Source organism: Equus caballus, unplaced genomic scaffold, assembly GCF_041296265.1.
Source record: "Equus caballus isolate H_3958 breed thoroughbred unplaced genomic scaffold, TB-T2T haplotype1-0000016, whole genome shotgun sequence".
Classification (NCBI taxonomy): Eukaryota; Metazoa; Chordata; class Mammalia; order Perissodactyla; family Equidae; genus Equus; species Equus caballus.
Genome location: NW_027222391.1, coordinates 4,601,880 through 4,621,668, shown reverse-complemented (window position 1 = coordinate 4,621,668; position 19,789 = coordinate 4,601,880).

Sequence of the window (19,789 nt, the reverse complement as noted above, 5' to 3'; positions counted from 1 at the left end):
AGGTGGCTCCGGCGTGCTCGGCAGGTTGTTCAGACGGGTCTGGCAGGTGTTTTCCGTCTGTTCTGGGTGTGGTTCCAGCATCTCATGCACATGGTTCTGGCACGTCTGAGATGTGGCTCCGGCCGGCCCGACAGGTGTTTCCACAGTGTCCGCCAAGTGGTACTGGCGTAGTTGGCAGGTGATTTTGGCATGACCGGCAGGTGGTTCCAGCAAGCCCGGCAGGTGATTCCGAAGTGTTCCCCAACTGGTTGTGGCGTAGCCGGCAGGTGATTTTTGCGTGTCCGGCAGGTGGTTCTGGCGAGTCGAGCAGGTGGTTCCGGCGTGCTCGGCAGGTGCTTCCGGGGTCATTGGCACGTGGTTCTGGCATATCTGAGAGGTGGTTCCGGCATGCCCGGCAGGTGATTCCGGAGTGTTCGCCAAGTGTTTCCGGCGTAGCCGGCAGGTGATTTTGCATGTCCAGCGGTCGTTCCGGCGGGTCGAGCCGGTGGTTCCGGCGTGTCCGGCAGGTGGTTCCGGTCTGTCCGGCAGGTGGTTCTGTGGTGTCCGGCACGAGGTTCAGTCTGAGAGGCTGTGCCGGCATGCCCCTCACGTGATTCTGGCTTGTCCCCGAAGTGGTGCTGGTGTAGCGGGCAGGTGATTTTGGCGTGTCCGGCAGGTGGTTCAGGCGAGTTGAGCAGGTGGTTGCGACGTGCTCGGCAGGTGCTTCCGGCGTCTCCGGCACGTGTTTCTGGCACATCTGACTGGTGGTTCCGGCATGCCCAAAAGTTGATTCCGGTCTGTCCGGTAGGTGGTTCCGGCGTGCACGGCACGTGGTTCTGGTACGTGTCAGAGGTGGTTGCGTATGCCCAACAGGTGATTCCGGACTGTCCGCCACGTGCTTCTGGCACGTCTGAGAGGTGGTTCCAACATGCCCGGCAGGTCATTTCGGAGAGTCGTCCAAGTGGTTCTGGCGTAGCCCGCAGGTGATTTTGGCGTGTCCGGCAGGTGGTTCCGCCGTGCTCGGCAGGTGGTTCAGGCATGGCCGTCACGTGGTTCCAGTCTGTCCAGGACGTGTTTCCAGCTTCTCCGGCAGGTGGTTCTGGTACGTCTGAGAGGTGGTTCCGCCATGGCTGGCAGGTGATCCCGGACTGTCCCCCAGGTGGTTCTGGCATAGCCAGCAGTTGATATTGGCCTGTCCGGCAGGTGGTTCCAGCGAGTCGAACAGGTGGCTCCGGCGTTCTTGGCAGGTGGTTCCGGTCTGTCTGGTAGGTGTTTCCGGCGTGTCTGGCACGTGCTTCCGGCACGTCTGAGAGGTGGTTCCGTCATGCGCGGCAGGTGATTCCGGAGTGTCCGCCAGGTGGTTCTGGCGTACCCAGCAGGTGATTTTGGCGTGTCCGGCAGGTGTTTCTGGCGAGTCGAGCAGGTGGCTCTGGCATGCTCGGCAGGTGCTTCCGGCGTCTCCGGCACTTGGTTCTGGTGTGTCTGAGAGCTGGTTCCGGCATGTCCGGCAGATGATTCCGGAGTGTCCGCCAAGTGGTTCTGGCATACCCAGCAGGTGATTTTGGCGTGTCAGGCAGGTGGTACCGGTGAGTCGAGCAGGTGGTTCCGGCGTGCTCAGCAGGTGGTTCAGGCGGTTCTGGCAGGTGGTATCCGTCTGTTCGGGGTGTGGTTCCAGCATCTCATGAACACGTTTCTGGCAAGTCTGAGATGTGGTTCCAGCCGGCCCGACAGGTGTTTCCGCAGTGTCCGCCAAGCGGTTCTGGCGTAGTTGGCAGGTGATTTTGGCATGACTGGCAGGTGGTTCCAGCAAGCCTGGCAGGTGATTCCAAAGTGTTCACCAACTGGTTGTGGCGTAGCCGGCAGGTGATTTTTGCGTGATCGGCAGGTGGTTCTGGCGAGTCGAGCAGGTGGTTCCGGCGTGCTCGGCTGGTGCTTCCGGGGTCATTGGCACGGGGTTCTGGCATGTCTGAGAGGTGGTTCCTGCATGCCCGGCAAGTGATTCCGGAGTGTTCGCCAAGTGGTTCTGGCATAGTCGGCAGGTGATTTTGGCATGTCCGGCAGGTGGTTCAGGCGAGTTGAGCAGGTGGTTCCAACGTGCTTGGCAGGTGCTTCCGGCGTCTCCGGCACGTGTTTCTGGCACATCTGACAGGTGGTTCCGGCATGCCCGAAAGGTGATTCCGGTCTGTCCGGTAGGTGGTTCCAGCCGGCACGGCATGTGGTTCTGGTACGTCTCAGAGGTGGTTGCGCATGCCCAACAGGTGATTCCGGACTGTCCGCCACATGGTTCTGGCACGTCTGAGAGGTGGTTCCGGCATGCCCGGCAGGTCATCCCAGAGAGTCCTCCAAGTGGTTCTGGCATAACACGCAGGTGATTTTGGCGTGTCAGGCAGGTTGTTCCGTTGTGCTTGGCAGGTGGTTCAGGCTTGGCCGGCAGGTGGTTCCAGACTGTCCAGGACGTGTTTCCAGCTTCTCCGGCAGGTGGTTCTGGTACGTCTGAGAGGTGGTTCCGCCATGGCTGGCAGGTGATTCCGGACCGTCCCCCAGGTGGTTCTGGCATAGCCAGCAGTTTATATTGGCCTGTCCGGCAGGTGGTTCCAGAGAGTCGAACAGGTGGCTCCGGCGTGCTCGGCAGGTGGTTCCGGTCTGTCCGGTAGGTCATTCCGGCGTGTCCGGCACGTGCTTCCTGCACGTCTGAGAGGTGGTTCCGGCATGCGCGACAGGTGGTTTTGGAGTGTCCGCCAGGTGGTTCTGGCGTACCCAGCAGGTGATTTTGGCGTGTCCGGCAGGTGTTTCTGGCGAGTCGAGCAGGTGGCTCCGGCATGCTCGGCAGGTGCTTCCGGCGTCTCCGGCACGTGGTTCTGGTGTGTCTGAGAGCTGGTTCCGGCATGTCCGGCAGATGATTCCGGAGTTTTCCGCCAAGTGGTTCTGGCATACCCGGCTGGTGATTTGGGCATGTCAGGTAGGTGGCTAGGGCTTGCTCGGCAGGTTGTTCAGACGGGTCTGGCAGGTGTTTTCCGTCTGTTCTGGGTGTGGTTCCAGCATCTCATGCACATGGTTCTGGCACGTCTGAGATGTGGTTCCGGCCGGCCCGACAGGTGTTTCCACAGTGTCCGCCAAGTGGTACTGGCGTAGTTGGCAGGTGATTTTGGCATGACCGGCAGGTGGTTCCAGCAAGCCCGGCAGGTGATTCCGAAGTGTTCCCCAACTGGTTGTGGCGTAGCCGGCAGGTGATTTTTGCGTGTCCGGCAGGTGGTTCTGGCGAGTCGAGCAGGTGGTTCCGGCGTGCTCGGCAGGTGCTTCCGGGGTCATTGGCACGTGGTTCTGGCATATCTGAGAGGTGGTTCCGGCATGCCCGGCAGGTGATTCCGGAGTGTTCGCCAAGTGTTTCCGGCGTAGCCGGCCGGTGATTTTGCATGTCCAGCGGTCGTTCCGGCGGGTCGAGCCGGTGGTTCCGGCGTGTCCGGCAGGTGGTTCCGGTCTGTCCGGCAGGTGGTTCTGTGGTGTCCGGCACGAGGTTCAGTCTGAGAGGCTGTGCCGGCATGCCCCTCACATGATTCCGGCTTGTCCCCGAAGTGGTGCTGGTGTAGCGGGCAGGTGATTTTGGCGTGTCCGGCAGGTGGTTCAGGCGAGTTGAGCAGGTGGTTGCGACGTGCTCGGCAGGTGCTTCCGGCGTCTCCGGCACGTGTTTCTGGCACATCTGACTGGTGGTTCCGGCATGCCCAAAAGTTGATTCCGGTCTGTCCGGTAGGTGGTTCCGGCGTGCACGGCACGTGGTTCTGGTACGTGTCAGAGGTGGTTGCGTATGCCCAACAGGTGATTCCGGACTGTCCGCCACGTGCTTCTGGCACGTCTGAGAGGTGGTTCCAACATGCCCGGCAGGTCATTTCGGAGAGTCGTCCAAGTGGTTCTGGCGTAGCCCGCAGGTGATTTTGGCGTGTCCGGCAGGTGGTTCCGCCGTGCTCGGCAGGTGGTTCAGGCATGGCCGTCACGTGGTTCCAGTCTGTCCAGGACGTGTTTCCAGCTTCTCCGGCAGGTGGTTCTGGTACGTCTGAGAGGTGGTTCCGCCATGGCTGGCAGGTGATCCCGGACTGTCCCCCAGGTGGTTCTGGCATAGCCAGCAGTTGATATTGGCCTGTCCCGCAGGTGGTTCCAGCGAGTCGAACAGGTGGCTCCGGCGTTCTTGGCAGGTGGTTCCGGTCTGTCCGGTAGGTGTTTCCGGCGTGTCTGGCACGTGCTTCCGGCACGTCTGAGAGGTGGTTCCGTCATGAGCGGCAGGTGATTCCGGAGTGTCCGCCAGGTGGTTCTGGCGTACCCAGCAGGTGATTTTGGCGCGTCCGGCAGGTGTTTCTGGCGAGTCGAGCAGGTGGCTCCGGCATGCTCGGCAGGTGCTTCCGGCGTCTCCGGCACTTGGTTCTGGTGTGTCTGAGAGCTGGTTCCGGCATGTCCGGCAGATGATTCCGGAGTGTCCGCCAAGTGGTTCTGGCATACCCAGCAGGTGATTTTGGCGTGTCAGGGAGGTGGTACCGGTGAGTCGAGCAGGTGGTTCCGGCGTGCTCAGCAGGTGGTTCAGGCGGTTCTGGCAGGTGGTATCCGTCTGTTCGGGGTGTGGTTCCAGCATCTCATGAACACGTTTCTGGCACGTCTGAGATGTGGTTCCAGCCGGCCCGACAGGTGTTTCCGCAGTGTCCGCCAAGCGGTTCTGGCGTAGTTGGCAGGTGATTTTGGCATGACTGGCAGGTGGTTCCAGCAAGCCTGGCAGGTGATTCCAAAGTGTTCACCAACTGGTTGTGGCGTAGCCGGCAGGTGATTTTTGCGTGATCGGCAGGTGGTTCTGGCGAGTCGAGCAGGTGGTTCCGGCGTGCTCGGCTGGTGCTTCCGGGGTCATTGGCACGGGGTTCTGGCATGTCTGAGAGGTGGTTCCTGCATGCCCGGCAAGTGATTCCGGAGTGTTCGCCAAGTGGTTCTGGCATAGTCGGCAGGTGATTTTGGCATGTCCGGCAGGTGGTTCAGGCGAGTTGAGCAGGTGGTTCCAACGTGCTTGGCAGGTGCTTCCGGCGTCTCCGGCACCTGTTTCTGGCACATCTGACAGGTGGTTCCGGCATGCCCGAAAGGTGATTCCGGTCTGTCCGGTAGGTGGTTCCAGCCGGCACGGCATGTGGTTCTGGTACGTCTCAGAGGTGGTTGCGCATGCCCAACAGGTGATTCCGGACTGTCCGCCACATGGTTCTGGCACGTCTGAGAGGTGGTTCCGGCATGCCCGGCAGGTCATCCCAGAGAGTCCTCCAAGTGGTTCTGGCATAACACGCAGGTGATTTTGGCGTGTCAGGCAGGTTGTTCCGTTGTGCTTGGCAGGTGGTTCAGGCTTGGCCGGCAGGTGGTTCCAGACTGTCCAGGACGTGTTTCCAGCTTCTCCGGCAGGTGGTTCTGGTACGTCTGAGAGGTGGTTCCGCCATGGCTGGCAGGTGATTCCGGACCGCCCCCCAGGTGGTTCTGGCATAGCCAGCAGTTGATATTGGCCTGTCCGGCAGGTGGTTCCAGAGAGTCGAACAGGTGGCTCCGGCGTGCTCGGCAGGTGGTTCCGGTCTGTCCGGTAGGTCATTCCGGCGTGTCCGGCACGTGCTTCCTGCACGTCTGAGAGGTGGTTCCGGCATGCGCGACAGGTGGTTTTGGAGTGTCCGCCAGGTGGTTCTGGGGTACCCAGCAGGTGATTTTGGCGTGTCCGGCAGGTGTTTCTGGCGAGTCGAGCAGGTGGCTCCGGCATGCTCGGCAGGTGCTTCCGGCGTCTCCGGCACGTGGTTCTGGTGTGTCTGAGAGCTGGTTCCGGCATGTCCGGCAGATGATTCCGGAGTTTGCCGCCAAGTGGTTCTGGCATACCCGGCTGGTGATTTGGGCATGTCAGGTAGGTGGCTCCGGCGTGCTCGGCAGGTTGTTCAGACGGGTCTGGCAGGTGTTTTCCGTCTGTTCTGGGTGTGGTTCCAGCATCTCATGCACATGGTTCTGGCACGTCTGAGATGTGGTTCCGGCCGGCCCGACAGGTGTTTCCACAGTGTCCGCCAAGTGGTACTGGCGTAGTTGGCAGGTGATTTTGGCATGACCGGCAGGTGGTTCCAGCAAGCCCGGCAGGTGATTCCGAAGTGTTCCCCAACTGGTTGTGGCGTAGCCGGCAGGTGATTTTTGCGTGTCCGGCAGGTGGTTCTGGCGAGTCGAGCAGGTGGTTCCGGCGTGCTCGGCAGGTGCTTCCGGGGTCATTGGCACGTGGTTCTGGCATATCTGAGAGGTGGTTCCGGCATGCCCGGCAGGTGATTCCGGAGTGTTCGCCAAGTGTTTCCGGCGTAGCCGGCAGGTGATTCTGCATGTCCAGCGGTCGTTCCGGCGGGTCGAGCCGGTGGTTCCGGCGTGTCCGGCAGGGGGTTCCGGTCTGTCCGGCAGGTGGTTCTGTGGTGTCCGGCACGAGGTTCAGTCTGAGAGGCTGTGCCGGCATGCCCCTCACGCGATTCCGGCTTGTCCCCGAAGTGGTGCTGGTGTAGCGGGCAGGTGATTTTGGCGTGTCCGGCAGGTGGTTCAGGCGAGTTGAGCAGGTGGTTGCGACGTGCTCGGCAGGTGCTTCCGGCGTCTCCGGCACGTGTTTCTGGCACATCTGACTGGTGGTTCCGGCATGCCCAAAAGTTGATTCCGGTCTGTCCGGTAGGTGGTTCCGGCGTGCACGGCACGTGGTTCTGGTACGTGTCAGAGGTGGTTGCGTATGCCCAACAGGTGATTCCGGACTGTGCGCCACGTGCTTCTGGCACGTCTGAGAGGTGGTTCCAACATGCCCGGCAGGTCATTTCGGAGAGTCGTCCAAGTGGTTCTGGCGTAGCCCGCAGGTGGTTCCGCCGTGCTCGTCAGGTGGTTCAGGCATGGCCGTCACGTGGTTCCAGTCTGTCCAGGACGTGTTTCCAGCTTCTCCGGCAGGTGGTTCTGGTACGTCTGAGAGGTGGTTCCGCCATGGCTGGCAGGTGATCCCGGACTGTCCCCCAGGTGGTTCTGGCATAGCCAGCAGTTGATATTGGCCTGTCCGGCAGGTGGTTCCAGCGAGTCGAACAGGTGGCTCCGGCGTGCTCGGCAGGTTGTTCAGACGGGTCTGGCAGGTGTTTTCCGTCTGTTCTGGGTGTGGTTCCAGCATCTCATGCACATGGTTCTGGCACGTCTGAGATGTGGTTCCGGCCGGCCCGACAGGTGTTTCCACAGTGTCCGCCAAGTGGTACTGGCGTAGTTGGCAGGTGATTTTGGCATGACCGGCAGGTGGTTCCAGCAAGCCCGGCAGGTGATTCCGAAGTGTTCCCCAACTGGTTGTGGCGTAGCCGGCAGGTGATTTTTGCGTGTCCGGCAGGTGGTTCTGGCGAGTCGAGCAGGTGGTTCCGGCGTGCTCGGCAGGTGCTTCCGGGGTCATTGGCACGTGGTTCTGGCATATCTGAGAGGTGGTTCCGGCATGCCCGGCAGGTGATTCCGGAGTGTTCGCCAAGTGTTTCCGGCGTAGCCGGCAGGTGATTCTGCATGTCCAGCGGTCGTTCCGGCGGGTCGAGCCGGTGGTTCCGGCGTGTCCGGCAGGTGGTTCCGGTCTGTCCGGCAGGTGGTTCCGTGGTGTCCGGCACGAGGTTCAGTCTGAGAGGCTGTGCCGGCATGCCCCTCACGCGATTCCGGCTTGTCCCCGAAGTGGTGCTGGTGTAGCGGGCAGGTGATTTTGGCGTGTCCGGCAGGTGGTTCAGGCGAGTTGAGCAGGTGGTTGCGACGTGCTCGGCAGGTGCTTCCGGCGTCTCCGGCACGTGTTTCTGGCACATCTGACTGGTGGTTCCGGCATGCCCAAAAGTTGATTCCGGTCTGTCCGGTAGGTGGTTCCGGCGTGCACGGCACGTGGTTCTGGTACGTGTCAGAGGTGGTTGCGTATGCCCAACAGGTGATTCCGGACTGTGCGCCACGTGCTTCTGGCACGTCTGAGAGGTGGTTCCAACATGCCCGGCAGGTCATTTCGGAGAGTCGTCCAAGTGGTTCTGGCGTAGCCCGCAGGTGGTTCCGCCGTGCTCGGCAGGTGGTTCAGGCATGGCCGTCACGTGGTTCCAGTCTGTCCAGGACGTGTTTCCAGCTTCTCCGGCAGGTGGTTCTGGTACGTCTGAGAGGTGGTTCCGCCATGGCTGGCAGGAGATCCCGGACTGTCCCCCAGGTGGTTCTGGCATAGCCAGCAGTTGATATTGGCCTGTCCGGCAGGTGGTTCCAGCGAGTCGAACAGGTGGCTCCGGCGTGCTCGGCACGTTGTTCAGACGGGTCTGGCAGGTGTTTTCCGTCTGTTCTGGGTGTGGTTCCATCATCTCATGCACATGGTTCTGGCACGTCTGAGATGTGGTTCCGGCCGGCCCGACAGGTGTTTCCACAGTGTCCGCCAAGTGGTACTGGCGTAGTTGGCAGGTGATTTTGGCATGACCGGCAGGTGGTTCCAGCAAGCCCGGCAGGTGATTCCGAAGTGTTCCCCAACTGGTTGTGGCGTAGCCGGCAGGTGATTTTTGCGTGTCCGGCAGGTGGTTCTGGCGAGTCGAGCAGGTGGTTCCGGCGTGCTCGGCAGGTGCTTCCGGGGTCATTGGCACGTGGTTCTGGCATATCTGAGAGGTGGTTCCGGCATGCCCGGCAGGTGATTCCGGAGTGTTCGCCAAGTGTTTCCGGCGTAGCCGGCCGGTGATTCTACATGTCCAGCGGTCGTTCCGGCGGGTCGAGCCGGTGGTTCCGGCGTGTCCGGCAGGTGGTTCCGGTCGGTCCGGCAGGTGGTTCTGTGGTGTCCGGCACGAGGTTCAGTCTGAGAGGCTGTGCCGGCATGCCCCTCACGTGATTCTGGCTTGTCCCCGAAGTGGTGCTGGTGTAGCGGGCAGGTGATTTTGGCGTGTCGGGCAGGTGGTTCAGGCGAGTTGAGCAGGTGGTTGCGACGTGCTCGGCAGGTGCTTCCGGCGTCTCCGGCACGTGTTTCTGGCACATCTGACTGGTGGTTCCGGCATGCCCAAAAGTTGATTCCGGTCTGTCCGGTAGGTGGTTCCGGCGTGCACGGCACGTGGTTCTGGTACGTGTCAGAGGTGGTTGCGTATGCCCAACAGGTGATTCCGGACTGTCCGCCACGTGCTTCTGGCACGTCTGAGAGGTGGTTCCAACATGCCCGGCAGGTCATCTCGGAGAGTCGTCCAAGTGGTTCTGGCGTAGCCCGCAGGTGATTTTGGCGTGTCCGGCAGGTGGTTCCGCCGTGCTCGGCAGGTGGTTCAGGCATGGCCGTCACGTGGTTCCAGTCTGTCCAGGACGTGTTTCCAGTTCTCCGGCAGGTGGTTCTGGTACGTCTGAGAGGTGGTTCCGCCATGGCTGGCAGGTGATCCCGGACTGTCCCCCAGGTGGTTCTGGCATAGCCAGCAGTTGATATTGGCCTGTCCGGCAGGTGGTTCCAGCGAGTCGAACAGGTGGCTCCGGCGTTCTTGGCAGGTGGTTCCGGTCTGTCCGGTAGGTGTTTCCGGCGTGTCTGGCACGTGCTTCCGGCACGTCTGAGAGGTGGTTCCGTCATGCGCGGCAGGTGATTCCGGAGTGTCCGCCAGGTGGTTCTGGCGTACCCAGCAGGTGATTTTGGCGTGTCCGGCAGGTGTTTCTGGCGAGTCGAGCAGGTGGCTCCGGCATGCTCGGCAGGTGCTTCCGGCGTCTCCGGCACTTGGTTCTGGTGTGTCTGAGAGCTGGTTCCGGCATGTCCGGCAGATGATTCCGGAGTGTCCGCCAAGTGGTTCTGGCATACCCAGCAGGTGATTTTGGCGTGTCAGGGAGGTGGTACCGGTGAGTCGAGCAGGTGGTTCCGGCGTGCTCAGCAGGTGGTTCAGGCGGTTCTGGCAGGTGGTATCCGTCTGTTCGGGGTGTGGTTCCAGCATCTCATGAACACGTTTCTGGCACGTCTGAGATGTGGTTCCAGCCGGCCCGACAGGTGTTTCCGCAGTGTCCGCCAAGCGGTTCTGGCGTAGTTGGCAGGTGATTTTGGCATGACTGGCAGGTGGTTCCAGCAAGCCTGGCAGGTGATTCCAAAGTGTTCACCAACTGGTTGTGGCGTAGCCGGCAGGTGATTTTTGCGTGATCGGCAGGTGGTTCTGGCGAGTCGAGCAGGTGGTTCCGGCGTGCTCGGCTGGCGCTTCCGGGGTCATTGGTACGGGGTTCTGGCATGTCTGAGAGGTGGTTCCTGCATGCCCGGCAAGTGATTCCGGAGTGTTCGCCAAGTGGTTCTGGCATAGTCGTCAGGTGATTTTGGCATGTCCGGCAGGTGGTTCAGGCGAGTTGAGCAGGTGGTTCCAACGTGCTTGGCAGGTGCTTCCGGCGTCTCCGGCACGTGTTTCTGGCACATCTGACAGGTGGTTGCGGCATGCCCGAAAGGTGATTCCGGTCTGTCCGGTAGGTGGTTCCAGCCAGCACGGCATGTGGTTCTGGTACGTCTCAGAGGTGGTTGCGCATGAACAACAGGTGATTCCGGACTGTCCGCCACATGGTTCTGGCACGTCTGAGAGGTGGTTCCGGCATGCCCGGCAGGTCATCCCAGAGAGTCCTCCAAGTGGTTCTGGCATAACACGCAGGTGATTTTGGCGTGTCAGGCAGGTTGTTCCGTTGTGCTTGGCAGGTGGTTCAGGCTTGGCCGGCAGGTGGTTCCAGACTGTCCAGGACGTGTTTCCAGGTTCTCCGGCAGGTGGTTCTGGTACGTCTGAGAGGTGGTTCCGCCATGGCTGGCAGGTGATTCCGGACCGCCCCCCAGGTGGTTCTGGCATAGCCAGCAGTTGATATTGGCCTGTCCGGCAGGTGGTTCCAGAGAGTCGAACAGGTGGCTCCGGCGTGCTCGACAGGTGGTTCCGGTCTGTCCGGTAGGTCATTCCGGCGTGTCCGGCACGTGCTTCCTGCACGTCTGAGAGGTGGTTCCGGCATGCGCGACAGGTGGTTTCGGAGTGTCCGCCAGGTGGTTCTGGCGTACCCGGCAGGTGATTTTGGCGTGTCCGGCAGGTGTTTCTGGCGAGTCGAGCAGGTGGCTCCGGCATGCTCGGCAGGTGCTTCCGGCGTCTCCGGCACGTGGTTCTGGTGTGTCTGAGAGCTGGTTCCGGCATGTCCGGCAGATGATTCCGGAGTTTGCCGCCAAGTGGTTCTGGCATACCCGGCTGGTGATTTGGGCATGTCAGGTAGGTGGCTCCGGCGTGCTCGGCAGGTTGTTCAGACGGGTCTGGCAGGTGTTTTCCGTCTGTTCTGGGTGTGGTTCCAGCATCTCATGCACATGGTTCTGGCACGTCTGAGATGTGGCTCCGGCCGGCCCGACAGGTGTTTCCACAGTGTCCGCCAAGTGGTACTGGCGTAGTTGGCAGGTGATTTTGGCATGACCGGCAGGTGGTTCCAGCAAGCCCGGCAGGTGATTCCGAAGTGTTCCCCAACTGGTTGTGGCGTAGCCGGCAGGTTATTTTTGCGTGTCCGGCAGGTGGTTCTGGCGAGTCGAGCAGGTGGTTCCGGCGTGCTCGGCAGGTGCTTCCGGGGTCATTGGCACGTGGTTCTGGCATATCTGAGAGGTGGTTCCGGCATGCCCGGCAGGTGATTCCGGAGTGTTCGCCAAGTGTTTCCGGCGTAGCCGGCAGGTGATTTTGCATGTCCAGCGGTCGTTCCGGCGGGTCGAGCCGGTGGTTCCGGCGTGTCCGGCAGGTGGTTCCGGTCTGTCCGGCAGGTGGTTCTGTGGTGTCCGGCACGAGGTTCAGTCTGAGAGGCTGTGCCGGCATGCCCCTCACGTGATTCTGGCTTGTCCCCGAAGTGGTGCTGGTGTAGCGGGCAGGTGATTTTGGCGTGTCCGGCAGGTGGTTCAGGCGAGTTGAGCAGGTGGTTGCGACGTGCTCGGCAGGTGCTTCCGGCGTCTCCGGCACATGTTTCTGGCACATCTGACTGGTGGTTCCGGCATGCCCAAAAGTTGATTCCGGTCTGTCCGGTAGGTGGTTCCGGCGTGCACGGCACGTGGTTCTGGTACGTGTCAGAGGTGGTTGCGTATGCCCAACAGGTGATTCCGGACTGTCCGCCACGTGCTTCTGGCACGTCTGAGAGGTGGTTCCAACATGCCCGGCAGGTCATTTCGGAGAGTCGTCCAAGTGGTTCTGGCGTAGCCCGCAGGTGATTTTGGCGTGTCCGGCAGGTGGTTCCGCCGTGCTCGGCAGGTGGTTCAGGCATGGCCGTCACGTGGTTCCAGTCTGTCCAGGACGTGTTTCCAGCTTCTCCGGCAGGTGGTTCTGGTACGTCTGAGAGGTGGTTCCGCCATGGCTGGCAGGTGATCCCGGACTGTCCCCCAGGTGGTTCTGGCATAGCCAGCAGTTGATATTGGCCTGTCCGGCAGGTGGTTCCAGCGAGTCGAACAGGTGGCTCCGGCGTTCTTGGCAGGTGGTTCCGGACTGTCTGGTAGGTGTTTCCGGCGTGTCTGGCACGTGCTTCCGGCACGTCTGAGAGGTGGTTCCGTCATGCGCGGCAGGTGATTCCGGAGTGTCCGCCAGGTGGTTCTGGCGTACCCAGCAGGTGATTTTGGCGTGTCCGGCAGGTGTTTCTGGCGAGTCGAGCAGGTGGCTCCGGCATGCTCGGCAGGTGCTTCCGGCGTCTCCGGCACTTGGTTCTGGTGTGTCTGAGAGCTGGTTCCGGCATGTCCGGCAGATGATTCCGGAGTGTCCGCCAAGTGGTTCTGGCATACCCAGCAGGTGATTTTGGCGTGTCAGGGAGGTGGTACCGGTGAGTCGAGCAGGTGGTTCCGGCGTGCTCAGCAGGTGGTTCAGGCGGTTCTGGCAGGTGGTATCCGTCTGTTCGGGGTGTGGTTCCAGCATCTCATGAACACGTTTCTGGCAAGTCTGAGATGTGGTTCCAGCCGGCCCGACAGGTGTTTCCGCAGTGTCCGCCAAGCGGTTCTGGCGTAGTTGGCAGGTGATTTTGGCATGACTGGCAGGTGGTTCCAGCAAGCCTGGCAGGTGATTCCAAAGTGTTCCCCAACTGGTTGTGGCGTAGCCGGCAGGTGATTTTTGCGTGATCGGCAGGTGGTTCTGGCGAGTCGAGCAGGTGGTTCCGGCGTGCTCGGCTGGTGCTTCCGGGGTCATTGGCACGGGGTTCTGGCATGTCTGAGAGGTGGTTCCTGCATGCCCGGCAAGTGATTCCGGAGTGTTCGCCAAGTGGTTCTGGCATAGTCGGCAGGTGATTTTGGCATGTCCGGCAGGTGGTTCAGGCGAGTTGTGCAGGTGGTTCCAACGTGCTTGGCAGGTGCTTCCGGCGTCTCCGGCACGTGTTTCTGGCACATCTGACAGGTGGTTCCGGCATGCCCGAAAGGTGATTCCGGTCTGTCCGGTAGGTGGTTCCAGCCGGCACGGCATGTGGTTCTGGTACGTCTCAGAGGTGGTTGCGCATGCCCAACAGGTGATTCCGGACTGTCCGCCACATGGTTCTGGCACGTCTGAGAGGTGGTTCCGGCATGCCCGGCAGGTCATCCCAGAGAGTCCTCCAAGTGGTTCTGGCATAACACGCAGGTGATTTTGGCGTGTCAGGCAGGTTGTTCCGTTTTGCTTGGCAGGTGGTTCAGGCTTGGCCGGCAGGTGGTTCCAGACTGTCCAGGACGTGTTTCCAGCTTCTCCGGCAGGTGGTTCTGGTACGTCTGAGAGGTGGTTCCGCCATGGCTGGCAGGTGATTCCGGACCGTCCCCCAGGTGGTCCTGGCATAGCCAGCAGTTGATATTGGCCTGTCCGGCAGGTGGTTCCAGAGAGTCGAACAGGTGGCTCCGGCGTGCTCGGCAGGTGGTTCCGGTCTGTCCGGTAGGTCATTCCGGCGTGTCCGGCACGTGCTTCCTGCACGTCTGAGAGGTGGTTCCGGCATGCGCGACAGGTGGATTCGGAGTGTCCGCCAGGTGGTTCTGGCGTACCCGGCAGGTGATTTTGGCGTGTCCGGCAGGTGTTTCTGGCGAGTCGAGCAGGTGGCTCCGGCATGCTCGGCAGGTGCTTCCGGCGTCTCCGGCACGTGGTTCTGGTGTGTCTGAGAGCTGGTTCCGGCATGTCCGGCAGATGATTCCGGAGTTTTCCGCCAAGTGGTTCTGGCATACCCGGCTGGTGATTTGGGCATGTCAGGTAGGTGGCTCCGGCGTGCTCGGCAGGTTGTTCAGACGGGTCTGGCAGGTGTTTTCCGACTGTTCTGGGAGTGGTTCCAGCATCTCATGCACATGGTTCTGGCACGTCTGAGATGTGGTTCCGGCCGGCCCGACAGGTGTTTCCACAGTGTCCGCCAAGTGGTACTGGCGTAGTTGGCAGGTGATTTTGGCATGACCGGCAGGTGGTTCCAGCAAGCCCGGCAGGTGATTCCGAAGTGTTCCCCAACTGGTTGTGGCGTAGCCGGCAGGTGATTTTTGCGTGTCCGGCAGGTGGTTCTGGCGAGTCGAGCAGGTGGTTCCGGCGTGCTCGGCAGGTGCTTCCGGGGTCATTGGCACGGGGTTCTGGCATATCTGAGAGGTGGTTCCGGCATGCCCGGCAGGTGATTCCGGAGTGTTCGCCAAGTGTTTCCGGCGTAGCCGGCAGGTGATTTTGCATGTCCAGCGGTCGTTCCGGCGGGTCGAGCCGGTGGTTCCAGCGTGTCCGGCAGGTGGTTCCGGTCTGTCCGGCAGGTGGTTCTGTGGTGTCCGGCACGAGGTTCAGTCTGAGAGGCTGTGCCGGCATGCCCCTCACGTGATTCCGGCTTGTTCCCGAAGTGGTGCTGGTGTAGCGGGCAGGTGATTTTGGCGTGTCAGGGAGGTGGTACCGGTGAGTCGAGCAGGTGGTTCCGGCGTGCTCAGCAGGTGGTTCAGGCGGTTCTGGCAGGTGGTATCCGTCTGTTCGTGGTGTGGTTCCAGCATCTCATGAACACGTTTCTGGCAAGTCTGAGATTTGGTTCCAGCCGGCCCGACAGGTGTTTCCGCAGTGTCCGCCAAGCGGTTCTGGCGTAGTTGGCAGGTGATTTTGGCATGACTGGCAGGTGGTTCCAGCAAGCCTGGCAGGTGATTCCAAAGTGTTCCCCAACTGGTTGTGGCGTAGCCGGCAGGTGATTTTTGCGTGATCGGCAGGTGGTTCTGGCGAGTCGAGCAGGTGGTTCCGGCGTGCTCGGCTGGTGCTTGCGGGGTCATTGGCACGGGGTTCTGGCATGTCTGAGAGGTGGTTCCTGCATGCCCGGCAAGTGATTCCGGAGTGTTCGCCAAGTGGTTCTGGCATAGTCGGCAGGTGATTTTGGCATGTCCGGCAGGTGGTTCAGGCGAGTTGAGCAGGTGGTTCCAACGTGCTTGGCAGGTGCTTCCGGCGTCTCCGGCACGTGTTTCTGGCACATCTGACAGGTGGTTCCGGCATGCCCGAAAGGTGATTCCGGTCTGTCCGGTAGGTGGTTCCAGCCGGCACGGCATGTGGTTCTGGTACGTCTCAGAGGTGGTTGCGCATGCCCAACAGGTGATTCCGGACTGTCCGCCACATGGTTCTGGCACGTCTGAGAGGTGGTTCCGGCATGCCCGGCAGGTCATCCCAGAGAGTCCTCCAAGTGGTTCTGGCATAACACGCAGGTGATTTTGGCGTGTCAGGCAGGTTGTTCCGTTTTGCTTGGCAGGTGGTTCAGGCTTGGCCGGCAGGTGGTTCCAGACTGTCCAGGACGTGTTTCCAGCTTCTCCGGCAGGTGGTTCTGGTACGTCTGAGAGGTGGTTCCGCCATGGCTGGCAGGTGATTCCGGACCGTCCCCCAGGTGGTCCTGGCATAGCCAGCAGTTGATATTGGCCTGTCCGGCAGGTGGTTCCAGAGAGTCGAACAGGTGGCTCCGGCGTGCTCGGCAGGTGGTTCCGGTCTGTCCGGTAGGTCATTCCGGCGTGTCCGGCACGTGCTTCCTGCACGTCTGAGTGGTGGTTCCGGCATGCGCGACAGGTGGTTTCGGAGTGTCCGCCAGGTGGTTCTGGCGTACCCGGCAGGTGATTTTGGCGTGTCCGGCAGGTGTTTCTGGCGAGTCGAGCAGGTGGCTCCGGCATGCTCGGCAGGTGCTTCCGGCGTCTCCGGCACGTGGTTCTGGTGTGTCTGAGAGCTGGTTCCGGCATGTCCGGCAGATGATTCCGGAGTTTTCCGCCAAGTGGTTCTGGCATACCCAGCTGGTGATTTGGGCATGTCAGGTAGCTGGCTCCGGCGTGCTCGGCAGGTTGTTCAAACGGGTCTGGCAGGTGTTTTCCGTCTGTTCTGGGTGTGGTTCCAGCATCTCAGGCACATGGTTCTGGCACGTCTGAGATGTGGTTCCGGCCGGCCCGACAGGTGTTTCCACAGTGTCCGCCAAGTGGTACTGGCGTAGTTGGCAGGTGATTTTGGCATGACCGGCAGGTGGTTCCAGCAAGCCCGGCAGGTGATTCCGAAGTGTTCCCCAACTGGTTGTGGCGTAGCCGGCAGGTGATTTTTGCGTGTCCGGCAGGTGTTTCTGGCGAGTCGAGCAGGTGGCTCCGGCATGCTCGGCAGGTGCTTCCGGCGTCTCCGGCACTTGGTTCTGGTGTGTCTGAGAGCTGGTTCCGGCATGTCCGGCAGATGATTCCGGAGTGTCCGCCAAGTGGTTCTGACATACCCAGCAGGTGATTTTGGCGTGTCAGGCAGGTGGTACCGGTGAGTCGAGCAGGTGGTTCCGGCGTGCTCAGCAGGTGGTTCAGGCGGTTCTGGCAGGTGGTATCCGTCTGTTCGGGGTGTGGTTCCAGCATCTCATGAACACGTTTCTGGCAAGTCTGAGATGTGGTTCCAGCCGGCCCGACAGGTGTTTCCGCAGTGTCCGCCAAGCGGTTCTGGCGTAGTTGGCAGGTGATTTTGGCATGACTGGCAGGTGGTTCCAGCAAGCCTGGCAGGTGATTCCAAAGTGTTCACCAACTGGTTGTGGCGTAGCCGGCAGGTGATTTTTGCGTGATCGGCAGGTGGTTCTGGCGAGTCGAGCAGGTGGTTCCGGCGTGCTCGGCTGGTGCTTCCGGGGTCATTGGCACGGGGTTCTGGCATGTCTGAGAGGTGGTTCCTGCATGCCCGGCAAGTGATTCCGGAGTGTTCGCCAAGTGGTTCTGGCATAGTCGGCAGGTGATTTTGGCATGTCCGGCAGGTGGTTCAGGCGAGTTGAGCAGGTGGTTCCAACGTGCTTGGCAGGTGCTTCCGGCGTCTCCGGCACGTGTTTCTGGCACATCTGACAGGTGGTTCCGGCATGCCCGAAAGGTGATTCCGGTCTGTCCGGTAGGTGGTTCCAGCCGGCACGGCATGTGGTTCTGGTACGTCTCAGAGGTGGTTGCGCATGCCCAACAGGTGATTCCGGACTGTCCGCCACATGGTTCTGGCACGTCTGAGAGGTGGTTCCGGCATGCCCGGCAGGTCATCCCAGAGAGTCCTCCAAGTGGTTCTGGCATAACACGCAGGTGATTTTGGCGTGTCAGGCAGGTTGTTCCGTTGTGCTTGGCAGGTGGTTCAGGCTTGGCCGGCAGGTGGTTCCAGACTGTCCAGGACGTGTTTCCAGCTTCTCCGGCAGGTGGTTCTGGTACGTCTGAGAGGTGGTTCCGCCATGGCTGGCAGGTGATTCCGGACCGCCCCCCAGGTGGTTCTGGCATAGCCAGCAGTTGATATTGGCCTGTCCGGCAGGTGGTTCCAGAGAGTCGAACAGGTGGCTCCGGCGTGCTCGGCAGGTGGTTCCGGTCTGTCCGGTAGGTCATTCCGGCGTGTCCGGCACGTGCTTCCTGCACGTCTGAGAGGTGGTACCGGCATGCGCAACAGGTGGTTTCGGAGTGTCCGCCAGGTGGTTCTGGCGTACCCGGCAGGTGATTTTGGCGTGTCCGGCAGGTGTTTCTGGCGAGTCGAGCAGGTGGCTCCGGCATGCTCGGCAGGTGCTTCCGGCGTCTCCGGCACGTGGTTCTGGTGTGTCTGAGAGCTGGTTCCGGCATGTCCGGCAGATGATTCCGGAGTTTGCCGCCAAGTGGTTCTGGCATACCCGGCTGGTGATTTGGGCATGTCAGGTAGGTGGCTCCGGCGTGCTCGGCAGGTTGTTCAGACGGGTCTGGCAGGTGTTTTCCGTCTGTTCTGGGTGTGGTTCCAGCATCTCATGCACATGGTTCTGGCACGTCTGAGATGTGGTTCCGGCCGGCCCGACAGGTGTTTCCACAGTGTCCGCCAAGTGGTACTGGAGTAGTTGGCAGGTGATTTTGGCATGACCGACAGGACGTTCCAGCAAGCCCGGCAGGTGATTCCGAATTGTTCCCCAACTGGTTGTGGCGTAGCTGGCAGGTGATTTTTGCGTGTCCGGCAGGTGGTTCTGGCGAGTCGAGCAGGTGGTTCCGGCGTGCTCGGCAGGTGCTTCTGGGGTCATTGGCACGTGGTTCTGGCATATCAGAGAGGTGGTTCCGGCATGCCCGGCAGGTGATTCCGGAGTGTTCGCCAAGTGTTTCCGGCGTAGCCGGCAGGTGATTTTGCATGTCCAGCGGTCGTTCTGGCGAGTCGAGCCAGTGGTTCCGGCGTGTCCGTCAGGTGGTTCCGGTCTGTCCGGCAGGTGGTTCTGTGGTGTCCGGCACGAGGTTCAGTCTGAGAGGCTGTGCCGGCATGCCCCTCACGTGATTCCGGCCTGTCCCCGAAGTGGTGCTGGTGTAGCGGGCAGGTGATTTTGGCGTGTCCGGCAGTTGGTTCAGGCGAGTTGAGCAGGTGGTTGCGACGTGCTCGGCAGGTGCTTCCGGCGTCTCCGGCACGTGTTTCTGGCACATCTGACTGGTGGTTCCGGCATGCCCAAAAGTTGGTTCCGGTCTGTCCGGTAGGTGGTTCCGGCGTGCACGGCACGTGGTTCTGGTACGTGTCAGAGGTGGTTGCGTATGCCCAACAGGTGATTCCGGACTGTCCGCCACGTGCTTCTGGCACGTCTGAGAGGTGGTTCCAACATGCCCGGCAGGTCATTTCGGAGAGTCGTCCAAGTGGTTCTGGCGTAGCCCGCAGGTGATTTTGGCGTGTCCGGCAGGTGGTTCCGCCGTGCTCGGCAGGTGGTTCAGGCATGGCCGTCACGTGGTTCCAGTCTGTCCAGGACGTGTTTCCAGCTTCTCCGGCAGGTGGTTCTGGTACGTCTGAGAGGTGGTTCCGCCATGGCTGGCAGGTGATCCCGGACTGTCCCCCAGGTGGTTCTGGCATAGCCAGCAGTTGATATTGGCCTGTCCGGCAGGTGGTTCCAGCGAGTCGAACAGGTGGCTCCGGCGTTCTTGGCAGGTGGTTCCGGTCTGTCCGGTAGGTGTTTCCGGCGTGTCTGGCACGTGCTTCCGGCACGTCTGAGAGGTGGTTCCGTCATGCGCGGCAGGTGATTCCGGAGTGTCCGCCAGGTGGTTCTGGCGTACCCAGCAGGTGATTTTGGCGTGTGCGGCAGGTGTTTCTGGCGAGTCGAGCAGGTGGCTCCGGCATGCTCGGCAGGTGCTTCCGGCGTCTCCGGCACTTGGTTCTGGTGTGTCTGAGAGCTGGTTCCGGCATGTCCGGCAGATGATTCCGGAGTGTCCGCCAAGTGGTTCTGGCATACCCAGCAGGTGATTTTGGCGTGTCAGGGAGGTGGTACCGGTGAGTCGAGCAGGTGGTTCCGGCGTGCTCAGCAGGTGGTTCAGGCGGTTCTGGCAGGTGGTATCCGTCTGTTCGGGGTGTGGTTCCAGCATCTCATGAACATGTTTCTGGCAAGTCTGAGATGTGGTTCCAGCCGGCCCGACAGGTGTTTCCGCAGTGTCCGCCAAGTGGTTCTGGCATAGTCGGCAGGTGATTTTGGCATGTCCGGCAGGTGGTTC